This window comes from Phyllobates terribilis, unplaced genomic scaffold, assembly GCF_046119375.1.
Source record: "Phyllobates terribilis strain yellow unplaced genomic scaffold, ASM4611937v1 Scaffold_5__5_contigs__length_657084704, whole genome shotgun sequence".
Lineage (NCBI taxonomy): Eukaryota > Metazoa > Chordata > Amphibia > Anura > Dendrobatidae > Phyllobates > Phyllobates terribilis.
In genome coordinates, this window is record NW_027362765.1 from 84,368,268 (window position 1) to 84,374,793 (window position 6,526).

Consider the following 6,526-nt stretch of genomic DNA (forward strand, 5'->3'; position numbering starts at 1 on the left):
CTTGAGCAATTCTCCAAAAAAGCATTAAAAGCAATACATTTATAAAGCGGATGTGTGTGTACTTATATCATTTATTCCTATTCAAGGAAAAAAACTGTAAGGTAATTTATTCCTGCTCCTTACTAGCCTCCTCACTACAGCAGCTCCATTCTAGCCGGTAATGAGGTGACCAGAATGGAGGCTGTGAGGAGCTCCAGCTATCAGCTCCTCTCTAGTCCTGGCAGTGCTGAGCCTCTACACTGGAGGCTCCTGTGAGGACCTCGCTGCAGCCGCGCCATGCCAGTCACCTCAGCACTGAAGTGTCTAGAGTGGAGTTGCAGGAAGGAGGTCCTCACAGTAGCCACTCCAGTCTAGAAACAACCCTGCATCCTGCAGTGGAGCGAGGAGGCCCCGCCCCTTCCGGTGACATCATCCCCTCACCGTGTTACTCTAATCTAGACGTAACCATCCGGGCGCCGTAGCTCCCCCCTCACTTCCCCCAGCATCCTCGGCGGCGCGTACTCATCTCCATATCTGTTTGTGACAAAACATTTATTTCTCGCTAATCAGTTGCTATTTTTTATTGTAACGAATACCTCCATAGACTAATGACAAAGGCTTCACAGAATAAACAATTTAATAATAGGTTTAGAAGATCTCCACATATTATAATTTTTTACACTAATGGACTATATATAGCGGTGAGGAGGAAAGCAGTGTCGTGCTCGCTTCGGCAGCACATATACTAAAATTGGAACGATACAGAGAAGATTAGCATGGCCCCTGCGGAAGGATGACACGCAAATTCGTGAAGCGTTCCATATTTTGCATTAAAATTAACTTTTTTTTATCCTTTTCTGAGGTAAAGAACATTTCTTCATTTGTGAAAGCTGATAATTTGAATTAGTGATATCAGCTGCTTCACACTGTCACCACAAAATGTTATTATTACCTGTATGTGGCACTGAGGGGCATTATTACCTGTATGTGGCACTGAGGGGCATTATTACCTGTATGTGGCACTGAGGGGGCATTATTACCTGTATGTGGCACTGAGGGGCATTATTAACTGTATGTGGCACTGAGGGAGCATTATTACCTGTATGTGGCACTGAGGGGGCATTATTACCTGTATGTGGCACTGAGGGGGCATTATTACCTGTATGTGGCACTGAGGGGGCATTATTACCTGTATGTGGCACTGAGGGGCATTATTACCTGTATGTGGCACTGAGGGGGCATTATTACCTGTATGTGGCACTGAGGGGCATTATTAACTGTATGTGGCACTGAGGGAGCATTATTACCTGTATGTGGCACTGAGGGGGCATTATTACCTGTATGTGGCACTGAGGGGGCATTATTACCTGTATGTGGCACTGAGGGGGCATTATTACCTGTATGTGGCACTGAGGGGCATTATTACTTGTATGCGGCACTGAGGGGGCATTATTACCTGTATGTGGCACTGAGGGGGCATTATTACTTGTATGCGGCACTGAGGGGGCATTATTACCTGTATGTGGCACTGAGGGGCATTATTACCTGTATGCGGCACTGAGGGGGCATTATTACCTGTATGTGGCACTGAGGGGGCATTATTACCTGTATGCGGCACTGAGGGGGCATTATTACCTGTATGTGGCACTGAGGGGCATTATTACCTGTATGTGGCACTGAGGGGGCATTATTACCTGTATGTGGCACTGAGGGGGAATTGTTACCTGTATGTGGAACTGAGGAGGGCATTATTACTTGTATGTGGCACTGAGGGGGCATTATTACTTGTATGTGGCACTGAGGGGGCATTATTACTTGTATGTGGCACTGAGGGGGAATTGTTACCTGTATGTGGAACTGAGGAGGGCATTATTACTTGTATGTGGCACTGAGGGGGCATTATTACCGGTATGTGGCACTGAGGGGCATTATTACCTGTATGTGGCACTGAGGGGGTATTATTACTTGTATGTGGCACTGAGGGGCATTATTACCTGTATGTGGCACTGAGGGGCATTATTACCTGTATGTGGCACTGAGGGGCATTATTACCTGTATGTGGCACTGAGGGGGTATTATTACTTGTATGTGGCACTGAGGGGCATTATTACCCGTATGTGGCACTGAGGGGGCATTATTACCCGTATCTGGCACTGAGGGGGCATTATTAACCGCATGTGGCACTGAGGGGGCATTATTACCTGTATGTGGCACTGAAGGGGCATTATTACTTGTATGTGGCACTGAAGGGGCATTATTACTTGTATGTGGCACTGAGGGGGCATTATTACCTGTATGTGGCACTGTGGGGGCATTATTACTGGTATGTGTCACTGAGGTGCATTATTACCTGTATGTGGCACTGAGGGGGCATTACTACCTGTATGTGGCACTGAGGGGACATTATTACCTCTATGTGGCACTGAGGGGGCATTATTACTTGTATGTCGCACTGAGGGGGCATTATTCCTTGTATGTGGCACTGAGGGGACATTATTACCTCTATGTGGCACTGAGATGGCATTATTACTTGTATGTGGCACTGAGGGGGCATTAGTACTTGTACGTGGGACTGAGATGGCATTATTACTTGAATGTGGAACAGAGGGAGTATTATTACTTGTATATGGCACTGAGGGGGTATTATTACTTGTATGTGGCACTGAGGGGCATTATTACCTGTATGTGGCACTGAGGGGGCATTATTACCTGTATGTGACACTGAGGGGGCATTATTACCTGTATGTCGCACTGAGGGGGCATTATTACCTGTATGTGGCACTGAGGGGCATTATTACCTGTATGTGGCACTGAGGGGGCATTATTACTTGTATGTGGCACTGAGGGGCATTATTACCTGTATGTGGCACTGAGGGGCATTATTACCTGTATGTGGCACTGAGGGGGCATTATTACCTGTATGTGGCACTGAGGGGGCATTATTACTGGTATGTGGCACTGAGGGGGCATTATTACCTGTATGTGGCACTGAGGGGGCATTATTACCGGTATGTAGCACTGAGGGGCATTATTACCTGTATGTGGCACTGAGGAGGCATTATTACCTGTATGTGGCACTGAGGGGCATTATTACCTGTATGTGGCACTGAGGGGCATTATTACCTGTATGTGGCACTGAGGGGCATTATTACCTGTATGTGGCACTGAGGGGCCATTATTACCTGTATGTGGCACTGAGGGGGCATTATTACCTGTATGTGGCACTGAGGGGGCATTATTACCGGTATGTGGCACTGAGGGGGCATTATTACCTGTATGTGGCACTGAGGGGCATTATTACCTGTATGTGGCACTGAGGGGCATTATTACCTGTATGTGGCACTGAGGGGGCATTATTACCTGTATGTGGCACTGTGGGGGCATTATTACCGGTATGTGGCACTGAGGGGCATTATTACCTGTATGTGGTACTGAGGGGCATTATTACCTGTATGTGGCACTGAGGGGGCATTATTACCTGTATGTGGCACTGAGGGGGCATTATTACCTGTATGTGGCACTGAGGGGGCATTATTACCTGTATGTGGCACTGAGGGGCATTATTACCTGTATGTGGCACTGAGGGGCATTATTACCTGTATGTGGCACTGAGGGGGCATTACTACCTGTATGTGGCACTGAGGGGCATTATTACCTGTATGTGGCACTGAGGGGGCATTATTACCTGTATGTGGCACTGAGGGGGCATTATTACCTGTATGTGGCACTGAGGGGCATTATTACCTGTATGTGGCACTGAAGGGGCATTATTACCTGTATGTGGCACTGAGGGAGCATTATTACTTTTATGTGGCACTGAGGGGGCATTACTACCTGTATGTGGCACTGAGGGGCATTATTACCTGTATGTGGCACTGATAGGGCATTATTACCTGTATGTGGCACTGAGGGGGCATTATTACCTGTATGTGGCACTGAGGGGGCATTATTACCTGTATGTGGCACTGAGGGGCATTATTACCTGTATGTGGCACTGAGGGGGCATTATTACCTGTATGTGGCACTGAGGGAGCATAATTACTTATATGTGGCACTGAGGGGGCATTACTACCTGTATGTGGCACTGAGGGGGCATTATTACTTGTATGTGATATTGAGGTGCCATTATTACCTGTATGTGGCACTGAGGGGGCATTATTACCTGTATGTGGCACTGAGGGGGCATTATTACCTGTATGTGGCACTGAGGGGGCATTATTACCTGTATGTGGCACTGAGGGGCATTATTACTTGTATGTGGCACTGAGGGGGCATTATTACCTGTATGTGGCACTGAGGGGGCATTATTACCTGTATGTGGCACTGAGGAGCATTATTACTTGTATGTGGCACTAAGGGGGCATTATTACTTGTATGTGGCACTGAGGGGGCATTATTACCTGTATGTGGCACTGAGGGGCATTATTACTTGTATGTGGCACTGAGGGGGCATTATTACCTGTATGTGGCACTGAGGGGGCATTATTACCTGTATGTAGCACTGAGGGGGCATTATTACCTGTATGTGGCACTGAGGGGCATTATTACCTGTATGTGGCACTGAGGGGCATTATTACCTGTATGTGGAACTGAGGGGGCATTACTACCTGTATGTGGCACTGAGGGGCATTATTACCTGTATGTGGCACTGAGGGGGCATTATTACCTGTATGTGGCACTGAGGGGGCATTATTACCTGTATGTGGCACTGAGGGGCATTATTACCTGTATGTGGCACTGAGGGGCATTATTACCTGTATGTGGCACTGAGGGGGCATTACTACCTGTATGTGGCACTGAGGGGCATTATTACCTGTATGTGGCACTGAGGGGGCATTATTACCTGTATGTGGCACTGAGGGGGCATTATTACCTGTATGTGGCACTGAGGGGCATTATTACCTGTATGTGGCACTGAGGGGGCATTATTACCTGTATGTGGCACTGAGGGAGCATTATTACTTTTATGTGGCACTGAGGGGGCATTACTACCTGTATGTGGCACTGAGGGGCATTATTACCTGTATGTGGCACTGATGGGGCATTATTACCTGTATGTGGCACTGAGGGGGCATTATTACCTGTATGTGGCACTGAGGGGCATTATTACCTGTATGTGGCACTGAGGGGGCATTATTACCTGTATGTGGCACTGAGGGAGCATAATTACTTATATGTGGCACTGAGGGGGCATTACTACCTGTATGTGGCACTGAGGGGGCATTATTACTTGTATGTGACATTGAGGTGCCATTATTACCTGTATGTGGCACTGAGGGGGCATTATTACCTGTATGTGGCACTGAGGGGGCATTATTACCTGTATGTGGCACTGAGGGGGCATTATTACCTGTATGTGGCACTGAGGGGCATTATTACTTGTATGTGGCACTGAGGGGGCATTATTACCTGTATGTGGCACTGAGGGGGCATTATTACCTGTATGTGGCACTGAGGAGCATTATTACTTGTATGTGGCACTAAGGGGGCATTATTACTTGTATGTGGCACTGAGGGGGCATTATTACCTGTATGTGGCACTGAGGGGCATTATTACTTGTATGTGGCACTGAGGGGGCATTATTACCTGTATGTGGCACTGAGGGGGCATTATTACCTGTATGTAGCACTGAGGGGGCATTATTACCTGTATGTGGCATTGAGGGGGCATTATTACTTGTATGTGGCACTGAGGGGTCATTATTACCTGTATGTGGCACTGAGGGTTCATTATTACCTGTATGTGGCACTGAAGGATCATTGTTACCTGTATGTGGCACTGAGGCGTGATTATTACCTGTATGTGGCACTGTGGGGGCATTCTTACCTGTATGTGGCACTGAGGGGGCATTCTTACCTGTATGTGGCCCTGAGGGGGCATTATTACCTGTATGTGCCATAATTACCTGTGTGTCGAACTGAGGGGGCATTATTACCTGTATGTGGCACTGAGGGGTCATTATTACTTGTATGTGGCACTGAGGGGGCATTATTACCTGTATGTGGCACTGAGGGGGGCATTATTACCTGTATGTGGCACTGAGGGGCATTATTATTTGTATTTGCCACTGAGGGGGCATTATTACCTGTATCTGACACTTAGCGGGCATTATTTCTTGTATGTAGCACTGAGGGGGCATTATTACCTGTATGTGGCACTGAGGGGGCATTATTACTTGTATGTGGCACTGAGGGGTCATTATTACTTGTATGTGGCACTGAGGGGGCATTATTACCCCTCAGTGCCACATACAAGTAATAATGCCCCCTTAGTGCCACATACAGGCTGGGGCGTACATAGGAATCATGGGGCCCCATAGCAGAAGTTCTAATTGGGCCCCCCCCCACCCCCCCAAAAAAGTAAATAATTGTCGGCGTCACAGAAGAGCAGATCTCACAACTTTTAAGCCTTTACATAGTAATTTTCCTCCTGCTGAAGTCCTAGATTCCTTTTTCATTGCCCCATAAAGTGTGATGCCAACAATGCCAACAAAAGTGTCTCCAAAGACAGTATGATACCCCCATGGTCAATTCCTCCACATTCACA

The 6,526-nt window shown here is 47.4% G+C and overlaps 1 non-coding gene across 1 annotated transcript; it reads left to right on the forward strand.

Annotated features, from left to right (window-relative positions):
- The first annotated feature begins 700 nt into the window (after positions 1 to 700).
- Positions 701 to 807, forward strand: LOC141151322 (U6 spliceosomal RNA). Its single transcript, XR_012247009.1, has one exon. It is a non-coding gene; the product is annotated as a U6 spliceosomal RNA (small nuclear RNA).
- Positions 808 to 6,526: the final 5,719 nt, after the last annotated feature.